The 22,351-nt window shown below is 35.7% G+C and overlaps 1 pseudogene; it reads right to left on the bottom strand.

Annotated features, from left to right (window-relative positions):
- Window positions 1-122: 122 nt before the first annotated feature.
- Window positions 123-7,447, bottom strand: LOC149818864 (uncharacterized; annotated as a pseudogene).
- Window positions 7,448-22,351: the final 14,904 nt, after the last annotated feature.

The raw sequence follows: 22,351 nt of genomic DNA, 5'->3' as shown, positions 1-22,351 counted from the left end.
TTTCCTATTTCGAAGAGTGCCGGATCCGTTGACACCCTCACCTAATGGTAGCTGAGAAGTGTGTCTGATCTCAATATTACTACAGCTCGCACCTGGGCATGGCCAAGCTTGCCCGTTTAGGCTTAGTAGGTCAAGTCGGTGGCAATTTCAGCAGACACTTTGACCTGGCTAAGGTTCGCTAACGTTGAACGAAGGATGAAAACTTGGTTGTATTCAGATCTTCTAATAAGGGCTCTTCCTATCTGATCCTCATCCAGATCCATATTCAGGCAGCTTATGCCCTGAATCCAACATTTCATGAACCTGTAACAGAGTATGCTCTGATGTTATTGCTGGATTTCCAGAAAGGTGAGGCGTTGCTCAATCAACCTCCAATGGAGGAGCAAAGCAATGATGCAAACTTAATCCATCCCAACAAAACCTGTCGGACCCACTGGAGAAGATATTTGATCCAAGGCTTCGAACAAATATCAAAGTCATTTTGCACAAGATACAGAAATTTTTCAAATACCATGACACACTTGACTCAGGTTTTTGTCAACCCAACCACCACTTACTGTTGAGGATTAACTAAATCCCACCACAAAAATCATGTGAGAGCAGAACTTATGGTCTCAATCAATCCAGCCCCATTCTCACATACCTGATTGGGTCAGCCAAGAGTCCAACTTGGTGAGCTTGGACAGAATGGTCTTAATAGATAAACTCAGCTGAGTTGCATCATGTGAGTGCACAACCTAACTTGGGTCACCCACACCCGTCATTGCCATGCTAGTTTTTTTATCAGGCCTCACCTTCACATTATATCCCTTTAACAAAAATTGTGATTGTGTGTGTGATGCATGCATGCATGGCCAGAGAGAGAGAGAGAGAGAGAGAGAGAGAGTGTTATCCGAAGTCTATCCTTGATGATGGCATAAGGTATCTCAGAAGAACTACCAGAACTCAGATCAGCTAATGACATCAATCGCATTTTTGTTATGCACTCTTCATGAACAAGGCCTTTAAAAGAAGCATTTCTGCACAGTATATGCTGCACAACGATGAACCCAAGGGCGACAGATTCTATACCATGGCCTTTCAGCAGTGTAGAATTAGCAGCATGGAAGTCCAGATATGCGTCCAACCTCTGTGTGAGGAAAATCCTCAGCAACTGAAAGGACAATGCATATCTGCCATCCTTTTCCAGCTGGCATGTCTAGCAAATCACACTGCAAACAAAGATCAAAATAATTGCTTAAAACATCATTGCAGTTAAAAGGCATGAGCTAACACTGAACATGTGTTCTGAAGTTGCAAACCTTTTTTTTTTTTTGACAAACACAAATTTACATGTAATTAGAAAGAAATACCCAGAACACATCTGCTCGTTTCGCATGCTTCTCTCTCTCTCTCTCTCTCTCTCTCTCTCTCTCTCTCTCTCTCTCTCTCTCTCTCTCTCTCTCTCTCTCTCTCTCTCTGTGTGTGTGTGTGTGTGGTGTTGTGTGTGTGTGCTTTGCATTTGTTCTTATACATGCATACACGGAAGATAATTAAGTGGATATGTTTTGCTACCAACTTAAATCATTTTATTTTCTAGACATGACATGAGCATTCAATAAAGCTTCAGCATGTCTTTATAACCAAGGAAGAAACATCAAAACGTAAACAAATTGTTGAATCAGAAGTATCTGAGAAGAACAAGTTCAATCTCTAGATAATAAAGGAAAAAAATAGCAGCCATTTCAAGAGGGTCCAGGGAATTGAAACCATCATTCTGCTCCCAGATATTATTTTCTTGGCAAATCAAATACCAACAAGCATGAACTTTTGCCGTCTCAATTCAACTTGACAATAATGGAAAGTATAGCCACACAAATAAACAACAGATACAAATGAACAACAATCACAACAAAAACTAACAGGCTTTAAGCTCTGTTTGCGAACTGGTAGCTGCAATGGCAGTTTATGTATTTCACAAAAGCATGGTCAAACTACCTTAGAGGTGAATCTTTGGAAACTGGCAGCCTGAGATGGAAGTTTATGCATTTGCGAGGAAGTTGGATCCTCACCCCTTTGTATTTGCACCAAATCCTTTATTGGTAACTACCACTTCCTAGAGGTGGTAGCTGCTAAATACTGGACCTGCCAGCTACCGCTTTTCCAACTGCATAAACTTCTTCCGACTACCAGTTTCCAAATAGAGCCTTAATGCCTGGAATGGAAACACAGGTTGTTTCAGAATCATAACAAAATTTATTTGAACTAGTCTTAAGAACTTGTAATGCTATGGGCTTGCTAAATGACTAACGAATCAGTAATCATCTTCTAACTTAGCTACAGAGTTTCAATGCAAGTAAACCAAAAAATGGAACTTCTCAAAACCATATTTTAACTCATAATGGTTAGAGTTTTTTTTTTAGTTCTGAATGGGAGAGGAGAATGAAATGAGAAGAAAACACAGCCACATAAAAAAGATATTCCTCAAAACATCCCAAATCATTATTCCCCATAATGCCAAAAGGCTGCACAAATAAACTATGGGATATAGAACAAGGATTTTGGCACTTTTCACCATGCAAGACAAAACGGAATATTACTAACAGCATAAATGACCAAATCTCTTGCTATAAATGCATAATGCAAGTTCAGACCTAAAAAAATTGGGTGAAAATCAATTATCAAAAAAAATAACTCAAACAAGGTAGTCTGAACTGTGTAAGTCGAAAGTCATCAATTTAATCTAGCAATGATGCAACCCAATTAACTTGACAAACTTGACAAACTTGACTACAAGCTCACAAAATTTAGCTAGAGCAACATATGTCAAAATTGGTTGACTCAGTATAGTGCTGTGAAAAACTTCGTCCAGTTCTTCCAAGCGTTCACAACCAGACAGCATTCACATAATCATCTGTCTGTCAGCCCAACACTGCATGAGACATCCAAATTCAGGATTGGTTCGTAGAGAGAATGTACATGTACCTGGAACGTGTCAGGTGCCTTCACAAATTCAAAGATGGCTCGTTCAGCTACCGGTTTAGCTTTACTCATTGTATGTGAATCCTCATTTGAAAAAGTTGACAAATACTTGGTCAAAAAAGGTGAAATATTATTTTGATGAACTGCAAAATCAAGGTGACCAATTAGACACCTAGTAACCGAAGCAGGTTATATGCTCCCCCCTAACAGGCAGGTGCGTGTTCTCGGGTCTGAATGAGCATCACGTATGTAAGCACATGGGACTCGTTTCCCCGTGTGTGTCGGCATCACTTAGCATCGGAGTCCGGTGCGTTTGCAAAGACTTAAGTACCCTTTCTCACCATAAAACGACGTTTTGAGTAAAGGACAAAAATGTCCTCCCGGCATAAAGGGTTAAAAACATTAACGTGTTTGCCCTAACGAGTAAACTTCTTTGCTTTAACAGGAGCTCCTTGCAATGTCACCCTAAACGTTCTGGATCACCCTTCGACAATGCACCATCTGCTGTAACAGGAGCTCCCTTTGACGACGCAACCTTTGACGTCGTCTGCTGCCACAGGAGCACCCTTTGATGTTGTCTGTTGTCGTCGGAGCACCCCTTTATCATCGTCTGTTGTTGTTGGAGCACCTCTTTTTGTCGTATGCTGTCGTCGAAGCACCGTTGCCACCCTCGGGTGCATCTATTTTTTAGGTGTTTCTCATCCACTGTCGGATTTGCAAAACTTGTGTCATTTCATTGAGTTTTGTGTAAGGATTTGTTACGTAAAGAAATCGATTTGTACCTATCCACCTTCTAGGCGTTGAAAAACTGTTAACACTATTTATTCTTATGAAGGCAAACATTACAATGATATGTACTTATGAAGGCTAAATTTCTACAACGATTTGTAAGTTTGAATTTAGCAATAATTTATACATTTAATGCATTAGCAATTTGTATGTTCAATGCAGCAACGATTTATACATTTGAAGCAGTAGCGATTTAAGATTTATGATTCATGATTTATACATTTATGATTTACGATTTACAATGATATATACTTATGAAGGGTGTGATTTGTACAACGATTTGTATGCTTGAAGCAACAACGATTTATATGTTTGATGCAGTAGCGATGTGTAATTATAAAGTTACCTCGATTTGTACTTAATTTTGCTAAATCGTACTACGATGTTTACTTATGAAGCCAAATATTACGACGACTTGTAATGTTGGTGATTGTGTAACGAATATGATAATTTGTAATAATATATACTTGGGGAGGCAGTTGTAACATATAATGATGCGGTTAGATTTATGTGTTGTGCAAGTTAGCAATGACTATAATTCATAAGACAAAAAAACCTTTGTCATTCGAGGGGATGACTCTTAGAGAAATCATCCGCCAATCTGATATATATGAGGGTTATGTAAAGTACCAAAATATAATGAACATTGAGAATAAAAAAGACAGAAACAAATTGTTGGATATTTATTATGCGGAGCCTGATCCATAAGATATTGAAGATGAAAAGCAAACGAAGAAAGATGAGGAAAAACTAAAGATGAAGAAGGATGACGAAGAGAAGGAAAAGCAAAGGAAGAATGAGGAGGAGAATGAAAACTACACGCACTTATGAGGCAAAATGATTTTTTCATGTCGACCATGCAAAATAATATCTCACAAATTGACACTAAAAAGCACATAATATCTTACAAATCAATATACAGCAATTCAGCATAATATATTACAAATTGATATTAACAAACAAAACAATATCTCACAAATCGATATACATGTTACTACAACTATGATTTATGTTACATTGCATATACTGAGAGAATGGATGATACCAGATAGGGTAGAGGCCCTTGCTCGCATCTGTAACCAAGCATTCTTATCAACGGATCCCATCGCCTTACAAATATCTTTAAGTTTTCAACCGTCGAAACGATAAAATCTACCTGCAATAACATACAATGCCTTAATGACACTCACGATGACATACGTTCTTCGACAATAGCATGATGACATAGAAAGGCACTCTCTATGCTTTAATGGCACTTGTTGGAATGTTTGTGCGTCGTTGCTTTTTCCCATACTGCCTAACGAAAATGAAGAAGAAGAGAAAACTGTAAAAAGAGGTGGCTGACAAATCCCCCCTATGACGCCCACCAATGATCGAACCAGTTGTTCGATTTATAGTTATCTCCATGAGGTAGGAACGAACCCAAAAAAGTTTTCTATCTAACACAAGGTAGGAATGAGAAGGCGGTCATGTGTTGTAACACAAGCTAAAAACAAAGGCAAAACATGCAAATCTATTTACGGGGAGCGGAAGGACATTTTTGTCCAACGCATATCTATCTTACGGGAGGACATTTCAGTCAAAAGCATATCTACCTTTTTTGTATGTTATTTTATTATAATGTCTTCGTGGGCAACATTGGCCTATGAATTATCGTGGGTCCCAAGATATTCCTTCGTACATGTGTTCCGGGAAGAACACACAACACCCTCTCCCAAGTAACATTACAAAATGCAAAATGTCATATGTTACATTCTTCACATGTACCTTTTATTTTCTGCTAAAACATTCAAAACTTTCAGAAACAGTCTCTACTGCTCCAATGGCCCATTCTTTCAAGAAATTGTCTATCTTTTTTAAAGAAGGGATTATGTTTTCAGTAACCTTACCCCTCGCTACCAGTTCAAGGGCTTTCTCGTACACAAAGAACTTGTTTTAAGGGTGCTCCAAGAGGTTGTACAGATTGAACAAGCTGGCCAGATGTAAAAGAAAAGAGTAAGATAAGCCTATAATATAGTTGAAAAGATGAGAAAAAAAACATGCAGTTACATTTTCAAGCGAAAGAGAGGCTTGTCAATTGGTTGTGCTATTTCAGCCTCTTCATTTGGTGGTTCATATATTTTAAGGTTTTTATTCGGTTGTTGGGTTATCTCGGCACATATACGCTCTGCAATCTCCATTGCTTCATCTGGGCTACCAGCTTTTGTGACAAGGTAGCAGATAATAGTGAATATGCAGTATAAGTCTGGAGCAAAAAGAAAGGAGAAAAAGATACACTCAATTAGCCAAGAAACAAGCAAAAGATCAGCCTAACCTTTTTCGAGAAGTTTTAGTACAAGCAGAATTTTACATTTTTATAATGTGAAAAAAGTGTATTCCATAAACCTATGGTTTGCTTGAAATTTACATAAAGTAGCAAGAATTATTCTTACAACCCTCTTCTCTAACCAACATTGCCAATATGGTAACTGCTAAAATATACTAATATATATATATATAAAATATTTTTTTAATGTCCTCTAGGGGCATTTTGGTAATTTACCTACGTAATAGGGACTGTTCACTAGGGACAGTCTAGCCTTTTTCTGTATTTATTTTTCCTTTTTTGTTTCTTGTGTCCTTTCTATTTCATGTAAGGGCACTATGGTGCCATAGAGTCGTTGGGAGCTCCCCAAGGCCCTCACACTTTGTATAAATAGAGGTTTTCCCCCTCTTTTGTGGCTATGCTTCTCCCAGGCATTTCTAATCAATATGATTTATATTTTTATACTCTTGTGTTCTATTTTGGATCTTTGTGAGCCTTGTATGCACTCTTGTGTTGGTGTATTGTCTTTTGGCATTTGTATTGTCCTTTAGTGGACTTTTGTATGTGCTTGTGCACTTTGTATTTTTTTTTTGCTTATTTCATTACATGGTATCAGAGTTCAAGGTCCTTGGAACAAGTAGTTTGTGGTGATCAAGGGACCATGTGCTCGTGGAGATTGAAGTGGATGTGTCTTTGCCATCTGCTTCTCTCTCTTTTTTCTCACCTTCAATATGAAGAAAGAGGCAAAGATAGATCTCTCCTTCAAACTTAATGGTACTTATGCATACACGATCGGGAATGGCCTTAGTAATCCTTTTGAGTTTAAAATTTGGTCAATGAGTTGAAAGAATTTCACTTGAGAAGGGAGGATGAATAGTAGAATGTCTCATTAGAGGTGTTAATCCTTGACTCGTGGGGGTGAAAAAAATTGAAAGAAAGAGTTAGGGATAGTGAGAAGGAGAGGGAGAGAGAGACAAATAGAGAGAACAAGAAGTCATTCAAAATTCACAAGATACATTCTCCTTTTTTGCTCCTACATTTAATATCTTAAAGCCAATTATTACATGTCAATCATTCCTTGCGGGTTAGCAGATTCTTCTAGTGGCTCATTAGAGTGCCAAGAGAATCTAGCTTGGGTAAAACCTTATTTGGATGTGGCTTCACAAGATTGGTCCTTTAGGAGGTATCTTGTAAGCAATCTCATTGAGCGGCATGCTAGCTGTTGATTGGCCTTGGTGATAGGCTTTCCATGATGAGGTTGTAAAGATAGGTGGAGCACCTTCAAACACGAACAAAGTGTCCACCAATAAATGCAAATTGAAGCACAAATGTCACCAAGGACACAATAACAAATGCTACGAATAGCACAATCACAAGTGCCACCAAGGGCATAATCACACGAGCTGACTCTTCTGGTTCAGAATTGACTCATAGGATGAAAAGGTCAACTCTTCTCTGAAGGAGTCGACTCTCCTACTGCAGGGGTCGACTTTGAGTCTACATGAGTCAACTTCTACAGGGAGCAGATGTTGACTCTTCTAAAAACAGAGGTTGACCCTTTTGAAATGAGTCGACTCTTCATAATTAAGAGTCAATTCTTTTAAAAATAGGAGTCGACCCCTAAGAAGCAAGGGTCGACCCTTGGGTCTTTTCAAACTCTACAAAGCAGCATGGGTCGCCCTTCAGGTCCTTCTAACCTCTACAGAGCAACAGGGATCAACTCATGTTTAGCAGATATCGACTCCTATATTTTGTAGATTTGGATATCTCCACCAAATGATGGTTCTACCCCATCAAACTCCATTCCAACATGCTAGAGATTAAATCAAATAATCACAACATACATGGATCATAAAAATCCCAAGCTTAGAATAATCTTAAGCAATCATATCATAAATATGAGCTTGGGCTATATAAGCTAGAGCATATAGATTTTTGCAACCCAAGATTCATCTTTTTTAAGCTTTTAAACACAGATTATATTCTTAACTTATCAATTTCAATATAGCTCTACCAAAGAGCTAAACATTAACACAGTTGGAAGCATGTAAATTCAAGAAACATGCTAGATCATATATTTTACACAGAATTTATTGTACATATAGTTTTTAAAATATCATTTTTAAAACATTTTTTTCCTTAAAACTAACAGTCTAGATTCAAAAGACACTCTTATAAATACTCGCATGCAAAAACAAAATTCCAGTTTGTATAACAAGTACCAAAATTAGATTTTCAACACATTTTGTAATGTGAAAGAACTACAGGATTTCAATTCATGTAACATGCACATAAATCAGATTTTTAAACACTTTTGTAACTGCAAAGTACTACAAAAATTCTAGCTCATTAAATAAGTATAAAAGATTCAATTTTAAACACCCTTGTGAGGGTAAAGAAGTATAAAAGTTTTGGTTCATATAACATGTACAAAAATCAACTTGTGAACGCTCTTTGTAATAGAAACTAATACTGATTTGCATGTTCACGATTTACAAAGGCAACAAAAACACATTTTTATTCTTAAAACTTATCTTGAGCAAAGACATGAGAAAAACACATGGTTCAGTTGAAAAATTATGAAAAACATGAGTGCAGATCAAAAGAGACGACAACCATAGGTCTAACCAACCTATGCACGACTATTGCGGGTTGGTTCCACCAAATCCCAAGCTAAATAGTTTGAAATCACATCAAAAACCACTATATACCTCACATAACCATTCACGAGTCGATTTTTTTGAGTACAAAAGTCGACTCTTGAGTTAAACATGCATAAACTATACACAAGTCGACTATTGTACTACAAGAGTCAACTCTTGAGGTGCAATAGTCGGCTCTTGCCTTCAAGAGTCAACTCAGCAAATTATTGGAGTTGACTCTTGGATCCTAGGAGTCGACTCTTCTATCTCACACAATACTAAATAAAGTTACACATGTCAAGAGTCGACTTCTGATCTGCAAGAGTCGACCCTCTGGTCAACCAGAACATAAAATTGCATAAGTGTCGACTCCAGAATTGCAAGAGTCGACCCCTAAGACATTCCAGTTTGGTTTCATACTTCTGAAACTCTAAAATTTTGGGATTCAAAGCATCCAACTCAAATGAAACTCAAACCCAACACATCTAGGGGTGTCTCAAATTGATTATACACATCAACAATCATGAACATTATCAACTATCGGATTTTCCAACATGTTAGAGCATTCTAAGCATGACCTTAAATATGTTATTCTCACAAAAAAACACATCACACACTACATGCAGTCCTAGCATGCGCACTATCTACAAAATGGAAATTTGAGCACCTACCTTGCAATGCTATATCTGATAGGAATAGGGCCACAATATGAACCACTAGTGCTCTATGTGCAGCTCCCACACATGACACGATTTTCTTCCAACTGCAACCCGCAAGCTTGGGAAATTGTCCACTTGAAACCGCCACTCGCCTTTCCAATTGAAGCAACACTCCTACGTTGATGCAGCTTGACCATAGGATGGTGGTGAAGCAAGTGGGTCCCCCACCAAGGTGAAGATGAAGGTGAGGATGTAGGGAGAAGGAAAGGGTGAGTATAAGAGTGAAAAGAGTGAAAGAGTTAGCCAAGAGAGAGCAAAGTGTGAAGTGTAGCCTGAGAGGAGTTTAAATATAACTCTCAACATAAATGGTTATGGATTTGGCATACTAGGTTCAAATATGGTTGGGTCCCAACCAAATCTCAGCTAGTTAGGGGTGTGGGCTTCTAATTAGCCCACTAATTATGTTAACTAGGTCTCAACCTAGTTGGCCTAACAAAAAAGAAAACAACCAAAACAAAGGTCTGCCACTTGGCACGAGTCCAGATGACCCTAGCATGTATGACCTTTTGGGTTTGGCTGAACTGGGCGACAGCTACTGCAAAGACCAAATTGCCCTAAAAAGAAAACTTTTGCAAAATGGGCCTATTTGGCCTATTTACAACATTTTTCTAAAACAAAACTACACAATGCCACTCTCAACAAATCCAACAACTTCAGATATGTCCTCCATGCAATTGACTGACCAGATCAACTCAAGATTGAACGACTATGATCTTCGATATGAAAATGCCCCCAGAATAACCTAAAAATGACCAAAATACCCCTAAAACTTTTCTGGCATGCTTCAAATTTGTTATAGCTCTGATTTCGTTGAAAATAAACATTGTTCTTCTCAAAAAATCCATAAGAATGTAACTAAATATGCCAATGACATGAAAAATCTATCTATATTACAAATTTACATATATTACAAAATAAAATAAAAAATATCGGATATTACATTGGTCCTAAAAATCCGGTCCTAGACCCACTTGACCCAATCCAAAGTGACCTTCCACAAGCTCTGCCCACACCAAAATATATTCAAAATCCAAACCCTTATAATTGGATCCAAAATTGTCCTATGCCTATCTTGACTAACACAAGCCTGCTCCAAACTTTCATCTTACCTGAATCTTATTCAATGTGTGCTTCTATAAATAGCTATGAATGAGCTTCCTCTAAAGTGGATCCAAATTTTGTCTTAGTCATATGCTCTAGATTCATTTGACATGTTTTACTTTAAAGGTATCTCACGTGACTTTGGTTGGTTTGCAAAGAATGTTCTTAATTTCAGTATGCATGTTAGGTTAGCTCTTTGGTTCATTCAATTTATAGATCAACACCAATATTTGATCCTATATTGTGAGCACATAATCCACAATGTGAAACAGAATTGAAAAAAGCACAAGTGGGATCTAGACTTGAGGGCAAGTCTTCGCCATTTCAAGAGAAAATGATGCGGGAGTAGAGTATAATACTCGAGTTCAAAAGGATCAATTGGGATTCATTTTAGATTTTAGATTTTAGATTTTTTTGTATCTTTGTATTTGGATATTGGATCACTATACTTGATCTATATCTTTAAGATAAGTGTTAGGTTATCATAATTAGAATTAGGTAAAATCTCATCTATTTGCAGACGAGAGATCTCTCTAATATATGAATTCAGTTATTTTATTTCTTTAGCTTTTACTTTTCTTCAATTTCCTGTCATTCCTTAGATAATTTCATTTTCCTGTAAATCCAATCCCTGATTTACATCAAACACACATGATGTTTAACTTGTCATGGTACATCACGTGTCGTATCAATACACCATGTCGTGGCACTAGATATGTGAGCTTGTTTAACGTGTCGCAATTTGCCATGCATGTTTTTGATAGAGACCTTATGAAAATCCTTCGTAATTAATGTCAATGGTCTGTGTGTTATTTGTACCAAGAAAGCTTAATATGTTAAGGGTGTAACTAGGTTGAGACCTATGTCACATGGGTGCGGGTACATGTACGGGTACGGGTGCGACACGGGTGCAGAGCAATTTCAAAAATTTTGGATACGGGGACACGTTTATATATGTATATATATATATAACAATAATAAGACTCGGTCAAAGTTGTGCCCATTAGGGGACATGGCTATATATATATATTAAAAAATATATATAAAAAGATTGATTTTGTTTAGTTTTTATACAACTTTTGCCCTAAAAATGGACAAAAATAGACTCAATCAAAGTTGATCGAGTCCAAAATATGGATGAACTCGGCCCCGTCTGACACTTGGTTGACCGTGTCTGCCCCGTGTTCGAAGCCGCACCCGTGTCGGGGCATGTCGATGCGGGTGTGTCAACCTTATAACTGAGTCTGTGTGACTTAGGTTGAGACCTGATATGGCCTGATATTGGTAGACTTGTGGATTTGGGTTGGGTCTAGATTCTACACCTATCTCAAGAACGGATCGATCTATAGGTAAAAATATAGATGCGCCCAATTATGTCTGACCTATTTTTATACCTAACTCGAACGGTTCTATGCAATTGCTACACAAATTGACCCAGGCTTGAATCCACTAAAACTTGAACCCAACCTCTACCTAAACCCATTTCAAATAATGTTTTTTTCATCTCTAAATTTTGGTGTGTTTTAGTATGATAGACTTTTTATAAGGTTTTTAATTTAAAATTACTAGATTTTTAACATATAATCTTGTTTTTTTTCTTTTTGATGATTGAAAAAGAGTCATTCAATGGGCTTGCCTCCTATGAGGTTAACCTCGGGTGGGACTCCAACATGAGAATATCTGATCGGAATACAACAGATATGTTTAAAAGCAATTTTTTTCTGAAAGGCAAGATGGGGTTAGGCAGACCCCTACCAGTTAAACAATTATACAATTGGGTTTTGAACCTACAATGTCCCAACACCAGGTGACGTGCACTAGCTGCTCCTACCTAACAAGTGGAGCCCTCGTTGGTCTGTTTAAAAGTAGTTGTTGTCTACTAATGGGTCTAGTTTGTATGGGATACCCTATCTGAGCTCAATTATCCAGTATAAGAATTAAAAAAGGTGACCCGAATAACACGCAAGCCAGAATTAGACTATGATTTTTAACGGACCAACTCAACTGACTCAATCCAAACCACAATGACATAAATTGTAAGTAAGCAGTGTGTATTTTTAAGTGTAAATACCAATTTAAATTATACATGTTGGATTTGAGATTACATTTTCTTGATCTGACATGACCTGAACTTGATTGGTTGTTATTTGTGTGGGTTGGGTTGAACCCTGATGGGACGGATACCCGAGCCTGACCCATTGACAGCCTAATCAAAGGCATGCACATTTAAGGGTGGTCCACGGGTCGGGTGGCCCGATGGGCCAAGCTGACCCAGCTTGCCATGGGCCGAGCGGCCTGATGGGCCAAGCCGACCCGACCTGCCATGGGCCAGGTTTGGGCTAGGATTTTAGGGCTGGGCCCATTAGGAATTGGGCCAAAACCTGGCTCAGTCCATTCGCAAGTCGGGTCCAAGTCAGCCCACGGCCTACTCGGCCTTTAAAACCCAAGATTTTTCTTTAGAAATTAAAATGAATAAATGATGAACTTTATCTCCATCTATGACATGAGTGCAATTTCTTGGTTTTCTTGATTTCAAAATATTATGAAATTACGTCTCAAATTATAAAGAACATTGCAAGAATAATTATAAAATTTAAAATATGAACTAAACAAGAAAGTAAATTATTTATATATTTTTAAATTATGGATCTTGGATAGATTATATTCAGATCCAAACTTTAGCATTTGGATTCAATTCAAATTTAGATTAAATATGAATTTGGACCTTAAATTAGGTAGTGAATTTAACTAATGGTATTTGGATCTAACCCAATTAGGTTGGATATAATCTATAACATTTGGATCTAATTAGGGATGGATTGAATGTAACTCAAGATATTTTGATCTAATCATATTGGATTGGATCCATAGTGTTGAACACTCTGAACAACATTATTATTGTTTCGACAAAAATTTTGGCCGATCAGTTGCTCGCCTATTAAATTGGAGTTGACTATGATGTTTCTCATTTCATGGGTATCAAAATCGACTATTTACACACCCAAATTGGTGTTTATTCGAGCATTTTATCATCGACCGAAGTTCATGCCTAATTGTAGGTCGAAAACCAATGTTTTTCGGCATCGACTAAATTTTTTTGCCAATTCATGTGTGTATGATTAAATATAAGATCATAATGATGATCTATGTTTTAAGAGCTATCTAATCGACTATTTAAACATCGAATTTTGATGAGTCCTTGGGTTTGTAGGCCTCCCGAAAGTTTACCTTATCATTGAAACCCAAGTCATGGTAAGAAGTTTTCACTTTTCTTCTCTAGCTTAATTAATTTTGAAATTTAATGAATTAGGACCCATAATTTATTTTTTTATTTTATTAATAAAAAAGATTAATAAATATTAACTTCTTATATTGGAAATGAGACTCTTGTCTAAGCTCATCTATAAATAGAGACCCTCATAAGGAGGATTAACAAGTTTAGTTTTTCCTCCCTCTCTCATTCTCTTTAGAATTCTCTATCTTCTTCTTCTTTCTTAGATCTTTTTTCAGTAGCCATTGAAGTTGCTCTAAGGTACTAAGATGAGAGACAAAGGTATTGGTACATTTGAGAACATGTTTCAGGTAGGATTCATCCTACGTGTAGCATAGATCGAATGCAAACATGTAAATTGTGCATCTTGCCGATTATACAGGCTTATCTATGGTGGATCGAATCTAGAATAAGTTTAAAAAAAGTTTTAAAAGTATTTTTAATTCAATATTATGCTTTAAAACGGATTTAAAAATCATTTTTGGTAAATTTATGCCCGGGCGGCTAAACTGAAAAATCGGGTGACCCGAAACACATAGTTTTGTGTTCCTATGTAATTTTAGATGATTAAATCTTTGTTTCCAACTTGAATGATTGTATTTTTGCTTTCTTTCATGTGTTTATAGTGTAAATCATGTTTCTGCAAACTTATTTTATGTGTTTTATGGTGTTTTCGCATGCTAGCATCTTAAACTAGTTATTCAGTACAAAAATTGTGATTTATTTTGATAGTTTAGATTTCAAAGCATGTATCATGATTATATGACATCTTTTTATGACGATAGATGCTGTTTAGATATTGCCTATATGTTGATGTGTTATTAAAATAAATATTTCATGTTTATACTTGAGTTTTCTTATTTTTATCATGATTTATATTGTATTTTTCATGTTGTCTTGATTTTCTTGATCAATCCATTGCAATAAAATAAATATACCTCTAAAATTGGATCACTAATGGCTAAACCCTTTTGTGAAGACCTTTCACATCTGGAAGGTGTCTCATAAAATTATTGGGCCTTATTGGTGGTACGAAAGTGAGGGTATTGCTGCTGCAACTCAAGACAGAAATTTTATCTTACGTGCAAAGCAATTTGTTATAGTCGATTTTGTAGAAAATCTAATAAATCATAAATTTTGAAATAATGGCTGACTTTTTTATATGTTATGCAAATAATATAAATAGATTTGAGAAAAATAAAATGCAAATACGTTTCATTTTTTGTAAATCTTGAAGACTCACACAAATCATGAAAAATTAAAGATTTTATAGAAAACCTGGATCTAGAACTGTATCAGACAGGGTCCGGTCTAAAAAAATTAGAAAATTTATATGATAGATTTTTTCGATAAAATTCAAATAATTCTAAAAGCTAACAAGCATACATTTCACCAAAAAAATTAGGAAGATGAAATCCCTCTTGGATTGGGTCTGGTGACTGCTTATTTGGAAAGCAAGATTCTGCCAGGTTCTCTCATAACAGAAAAATAGTCCCAGGTCTGTGAATTTCTATGGGGAAACAAAATCATTTTTCTGAGATCTATCACTTGGAATTGGAAGTTAATATCCTCTAGTATTACTATAAATTTTTATGGAGTTATAACTGGTGGTTTTGATGGTCTTTCATACCCATGAACAATATGCAAATTCTGATGTTATACAATTCTTGATTTTAGATAATATATTGACTTGTGAATTTGTTTTTCTAAAATCATGTGTTTGATTATGATATGAGATGTTAATAATGTATATGTTGATGTGAGATTTGCCATGAATATGTTGTATGTATGCATGTGAATTACTTGTGCATGTTGTCATATGAGACTGCATGTTAAAGATGAGAATTAAACATGATAATTAGGTCAACTGGTGTGCATAATCATGTATGCATTATTCTATGAAATTTATGGTTCATGCTGAATTGAAATGAGTTTCATGCATCATGGAGTGTGGTATGTGACATGTGTTATATTGTAAGTCATGTGAGATATGCATACATAAGGCTCGAATGTGAGTCAAGTTCATTAGAACCAATGGGGTGCTTGTGAGTACTTGGTTCAACTTTGTTAAACATGCTCATATACACACACTTTAACTAGACGCTTGGGTGCTCCTTATTAGAGAGCATCTACCTTGAGTTGGGTTCAAATGAGCTATGTTAGGACACCTCAATGACTCTAGGTGGTGTGGGTTTTTGCTTTGTAAGGTCGTGGTTTGAGTTGCCCATAATGGAGCTTAGGGTTGTTAAACCTGGTGTAGAGTGCACCTAATATGTAGTTGAATCTATTGTAAATAACACCTAATAGCTCATTTTTTTAAGTGGTTTACTTTGGAGCGGGTAGGAGGTATACTCGTCGACTGACACGTTTGAAAGGCATTAACATATCATGGGACCCCAGTCGTTGGTGTAAGGCGTTAGAGCTATCAATTTATCCTAAGTAGATAGTCAGGCTCTGCATATTAAGACTTGATTTTTTGAACAATTGTTAAGTTTCTCTCTCGGTTAAAAACCACTTCAGTAGATATTTGGCCTGGCATTTCGAATCGATGATTTAATTAAAATACATAGCATAATAAATCTTCATCTAATTATTGAGTTAGGATTAGATATTGAGTGTGTACCCTGCAAGAAAAAAAAGAAAAACAATGCATTAGATTAAGTTCATGAGTGATTAAATGATTTATTGAATATTGACATAAAATTCTATGCATGTCATGTATAATTTTCTAGTTCATGCATATGTTGGCATATATTGATCTATTTGATTATTTTCTTGACTACTAATGTTATTATTTAGGTACATCACTTGATGGTAAGTAACGAATAACTTATTGAGTAATTATGTATGATTAAATTATTATTGTTGTGATCTTTAACTGTGTTGAGTTTATATGTTATGATCAAATTGCATTGGAAAATGTGTATATTTTATGTACTTGTATTCTTTCCATACCTATGTGTGGGGTGTTTTCCTACTGGGTTGTAACTAATGCTCCTATATTTTAATATTTTAGGTAACAAATAAGGTAGAGAACAATGACAGGAGACTCAGGGTGGCGTCAAGAGAATCATAATTCTTTAGGCTGTTGGATGTACTAAATCATTTTATTTGCTTTATGTTTTTTTTTTCTTCAGTACTGTAAACTCTGATATTTGAAAGATTAGCATTTGATCTATTGCAATTTAATTGATGAATTGATTCAATTATTTTGGTCTTTCAAGTGTGTGTTGGTAACTGTAACCCGTCCAAGGTTTGAACAGAATCTAAAAAGAGTTTTTGTTGTGTTCTTAAAAGCTGTATAAAGGGATTTAAAAAAAAAAACTCTAAAATTTTCGGTTTAAAAAATTGGGACGTTAGATGAGCCCCAGTTATAAAAAAAAGTAAAATTATTTTTTATGAAAAGTAGAAATCATATGGTAACTTGGGTACATGGGAACTTGTTAATTACCTTTAATTATACTAATTTCAGGAGAAAGATAATTAATTACACCAAATCACATTAACTGCAGACATAGTTGGATAGGATTGTTTTGTGTAGGAATCGTCTTATTTGGGCCTGGCCGGCCCAGCCTAGACTCGGCCCGCTTCACATTGGCCCGTTAGGCCAATGGACCGGGCCATCCGCCTCTCTTCAAACCCAGGCCTATTAAAAACCGGGCTAAAACATGGCCTGATAATAAATGGGTTGGGTTGTTGACCGGGCCTGCCCAGTCAATGACCCAATCCATTAGAGGGCCCAGGCCGATGCCCACTTCTATGTGTATTATAATAGTAGAAACCTATTAAAATATGACTAGGAATCTTAGCATTGACTCATAAATTTGAAAAAGAATGTGCTTGGACTTTCATGATTAACAAATTTAAATTTTTTTCATGATTATTGTATCTAATTTGTAGTCATACTTAAAAAATTATGTCACAGTGTGGACATTCGCATTTTTTTTATTGATTGGGAACTCTCGTCGAAGCAAGAAAAACCCTAGGTAGGGCCCCACAACTAGGGGTGGCAATTGGGTCGGGTCGGTGGGTTGACAGGTCAGAATACCTCAACACGAACACGACTCGTTTATTAAATGGGTCGAATGTGACAAACACGAACACAACACATTTATTAAACGGGTAACCCGGCACGACACAGTTAACCCGTTTAATAAACGGGTCGGGTAGACACGACATGATTACACGACACAGCGATCCGTTTATTAAACGGGTCGACCCGATAACATAAACACGATTGTCGGTTGACGGGTTGGCGGTTAGATAAGTTAATATATATATAGAGTTAGGGTTAGATAAGTTTATATATATATATATATATATATATATAAACAGGTTGACGGGTTCGTATAAACGGGTTGACCCGCTTGCCTAACCCGTTTATTAAACGGGTCAAGCGGGTTGGCATACCCCTAACACGAACACGACCCGTTTAATAAACGGGTTAGGTGGGTTGACTCGTTTACGACACGAACCTGTTTAAGCCAAACCCTAACCTGGCTAAAAAGCTGGTTGGCCGGTGGGGTCAGATTTTGCCACCCACAACCACGTGGCCCACCTCGAAAGATGGATATTTGGGTTCAAATCCTAAATTATGGCACTAATTAACTTCGAGTCAATTACCAAAACCTGCCCAACCGAAGGCAAAATAATATATTTATCTTATCGTATCTTATCAATGAAGGCAAAAGAATACGTAGGTATTTGAGATGCAATATGAAAAGTGGGCAGTAGAATGTAATAACTGAAAAGTGAGTTGCTTTTTGTAATATACTCATCAATTTAGTACATTCATGTGTTGCAATTTCCATAATTTGGGGTGTTGGTTAGGTTGTAATGATGATGCTTGGATTAGTCTAGAATGCAAAAAAAAATAATTCAAAAATATTATGACTATTTCTTTTATCTGCCTTGGAATTTGGAAACAGATGGTTCAGTATAAATGTCAGAAATCTCAGTATGAAAATCTCATGATGAATTAAAATTTATAAAAAAAATATTGGCATATATAAATACTTAAAAACTATAAAAATATATAAAATATAAAAAATATTGTTTTATTGTGCTGTATCCCAACAAATGTTTATTTTTTGTTTTTGGAGCCATTCAGATCTCATTCTTGGATATGGATATACCATGTGCATCCATCATTAGATTAGTTGTTTTATTCACTCTTGTACCTTTTTCTTTATCAAGAAACAAAAATTTAAATTTATGACTATGAAAAAGAAAAACTGAAGAAGCAGACAGGTATTGGTAATATCGACTCATTCAATGCAAACTTTCTTTGTTCCTTATAGGCTCAGTCGCATCAGATCCATTTCTTGAGTCTTTTTGTTTCCGTCCAGGCTTGGTCGCACTTATGGGTGGGCATCGAGCCAGTCCGGGCCAGCCCGTTAATGGACTTGGCCGATTCTTAACGGGCTCGGGTTTGAAAAGAGACCCATGGCTCAGCCCAACGGGTCAATGTGAAGCGGGTCAGGCTTGGGCGGGCCCAAATAAGACGATTCCTACACAAAACATTCCCTAGCTATGTGTGCAATTAATGTGATTTAGTGCAATTAATTATCTTTGTCCTAAAATTAGTATAATTAATTAGGTAATTAAAAGTAATTAACAAGTTCTCATGTACCCAATTTTCTATGTGATTTTTAATTTTCATAAAAAAAACAATTTTATTTTTTTATAACTCAGGCCCATCGGGTGGCCCGGTAGCCCGCGGGCCGACCCGTTAATGGACTAGGCTGGGTTTCAGCCCGGTTCCTAATGCGCCCAGACCTAAAATCCTGGCCCTAACCCCGACCCAAAGCAGGCCGGTTCGGCTTGACCCATCGAGCCACCTGGCCTGTTGCCCACCCCTAGTCGCATTAGACTTGTTTTTGGGTCTTCTTGGATCCGTGTGGGCTAGCCGGGTTAGTACGTACTTGATCAACAGCTTCCTCTGGTCAACACAGTATTAAAACGTGAACCAGATGGTCTAAGGTCCATTTACAAGGTTGAATAAGTTTAGATCGAGTAATTCTTTGTCTAATTGCTTCTTACTGCTTCCAATCTGCGCTGAAAAAGATCTGATCTTGTTGGATAGAATGCATGGATATAGTCACAGAAAGTGAGGTCCGTTGTGAAGCGTGGATTGGATCTATGGAGGCATGTCTAATTTGATGGGTCCGGATACCGTATAATTTAGTCGTCTTAGCCTGAGTATATTATTGTATAAGTACTTGGATCCACCCATAACCATTTGATTTATTTCAAAGGATCAGTCAGCCTGAGCAAAGGTTGAGCTTGACTTGATATTGGTCTATTTTTTGCATTTTTAAATCAGACCCAGTTTGACCAGAAGTCTAAGCTCAGAAAAGCTTCAATTGAAAAACATATAGATTTTGTAAGGTCTGGTGCTTTTGTTATCCAAACCTTGACTCAGATCCAGTCTTGCCTAAGTTAAAGCAATCAAACACGGGGCAGTACCAGCACCTCAAACTCAGACCCAGCAGATGTGGCCCGTTCATATTGCCACTAACAAAATCGTTCTCGAAATTCTCTTGGTGAGGGAATTTTTTTTTAAAAGGCTTGGTGAGAGAAATTTTAAAACAACTTTAAAATACAATACTTTTTATATTGTTTCGCTTAGAAATATTAAAACAACGAAAAAAATGACTGTTCTGAACCGTAAAAATGATGCATTTTTCTAAAAAAAAACACGGTTTGCCAAAATTCGCCCCCATCACCAAAACCACAAATAGTCCAACAACCTTCACATGTCCAAATTCTCTCTCTCTCTCTCTCTCACTCAGTATATATATATATATATATATAATTTCTCTCAAATATATACCTAAGTATTGCATTTAAGATCTATAGTAGACATTTTCACTGCTTTTTACCTAAAAATGAAGAATTAAAAAAAATAGATAAAAATATTTTTCCAATAACACCTTATTCACTAGAAATGATAAATGAGCTCAAAGATACAACTTCATTAGCATTCTTAAAACAAGAGATAAACAAGCATGATTATGCGTACCTTGATTATTCTATACTATTATACGGTGATCTACACCAAAAATCTAAAAAAATAATAAAATGATAAATATAGATTGGAGCGTTGGCTTTCCAATGCCACCAAAATCACCTTAATCTAATAAGTGGTTGGAAAGAAACATCGTCTTAAAGATATATTGTTTGGTTGTTCATATCTGCAGAGCATGTTTTTGTTTATGTTTTAGAACTAAAAAAGCAGAACCCTAAAAAGGGTTTTATTTTCGACTCAAAAGAGTATATTTATAAATGTGTCTTAGCTTTTCAACTATAAAAACACAAGTTTTTTATGACAGATCGAAGAGATATAGATTTGAGAACAGAGACAGTTTTGTATACGTGAATAAGTGAATTTACTCATATATATAAAGAGAGATTTTCTCGTACATATGTGAAGTTTCTTTTATATATGCTAATTTTCTCATAAACATGTGGATTTTCTCATAAACATGCAATTTTTTTCTTAAATATATGTGGAGTTTCTCTTACATATATGATTTTTCTATTAAACATACAAAATTTGCATATATATATATATATATATATATATATATATATATATATATATATATATATATATATATATATATATATATATATGAGAAACTTTGTATATGTTTAAGAGAAAAGTCATATATATTTAAAAAAAATCATATATTTTAAGAAAAAATTATCATGTTTAAAAGAAAATCCATATATATAGGTAAAATTTCAAATATATTTAGAAGAAAATCTTTATATATATATGAATAAATTTTGATGTTTAAGAGAAAATCTGCATATATATAAGAAACTTTACATATATTTAGGAAGAAATCTGCATATATATAATAAAATTAACATGTTTAAGAGAAAATTTACGTATATATGAGAAAAACTATATATTTACATATTTTAAGAGGAAATTTGTATGTTTAGAAGGAATTATGCATATACAGAAAGAACTTCACATATATTTCGAAGAAAATCTACATATATAAGAGAAACTTTATATATATTTAAGAAAAAATCTACATATACATAAGAAAATCTGTATATATATATATATATATATATATATATATATATATATATATATATATATATATATGAGAAAATCCACATGTTTTACAAGGAAATCTACATGTATAAGAAAAGCTTCGCATATAAATGAGAAAATCTTGATTAATACATGGATTCAAGTATAGTTTGTAAAATTTTATACTAGACCAAAAAACAACCTTGTTTCGATTAAGACCTACAATTTTTTAATGTAAAAATGATAAAAAATATTATTTTATCGGTTTGGTTCGTGTAGTTCTTATCGGGTCCGAGTATGGTTTCTCTTATAGTAGACATGATTAAACTCGAGTTTGGACCTGATACCATACCTGAAAATCTGGTTCAAGTCCGGTTCTACCTGAGTCCAAACCAAACCCGACATGTTGATACCCCTACCCACAACTAGGGATGTGCACGAGTCAAGCCTGTTCAAACTTGGTTTGGTTCAAAATCACTTTGTCCAAGCTTGGCTCGAGCTTGTAAG

This window comes from Nuphar pumila, chromosome 13 (assembly GCF_984573655.1).
Source record: "Nuphar pumila chromosome 13, dmNupPumi1.hap1.1, whole genome shotgun sequence".
Taxonomy (NCBI): Eukaryota; Viridiplantae; Streptophyta; class Magnoliopsida; order Nymphaeales; family Nymphaeaceae; genus Nuphar; species Nuphar pumila.
This window is presented reverse-complemented; position numbering and strand designations above follow the sequence as displayed.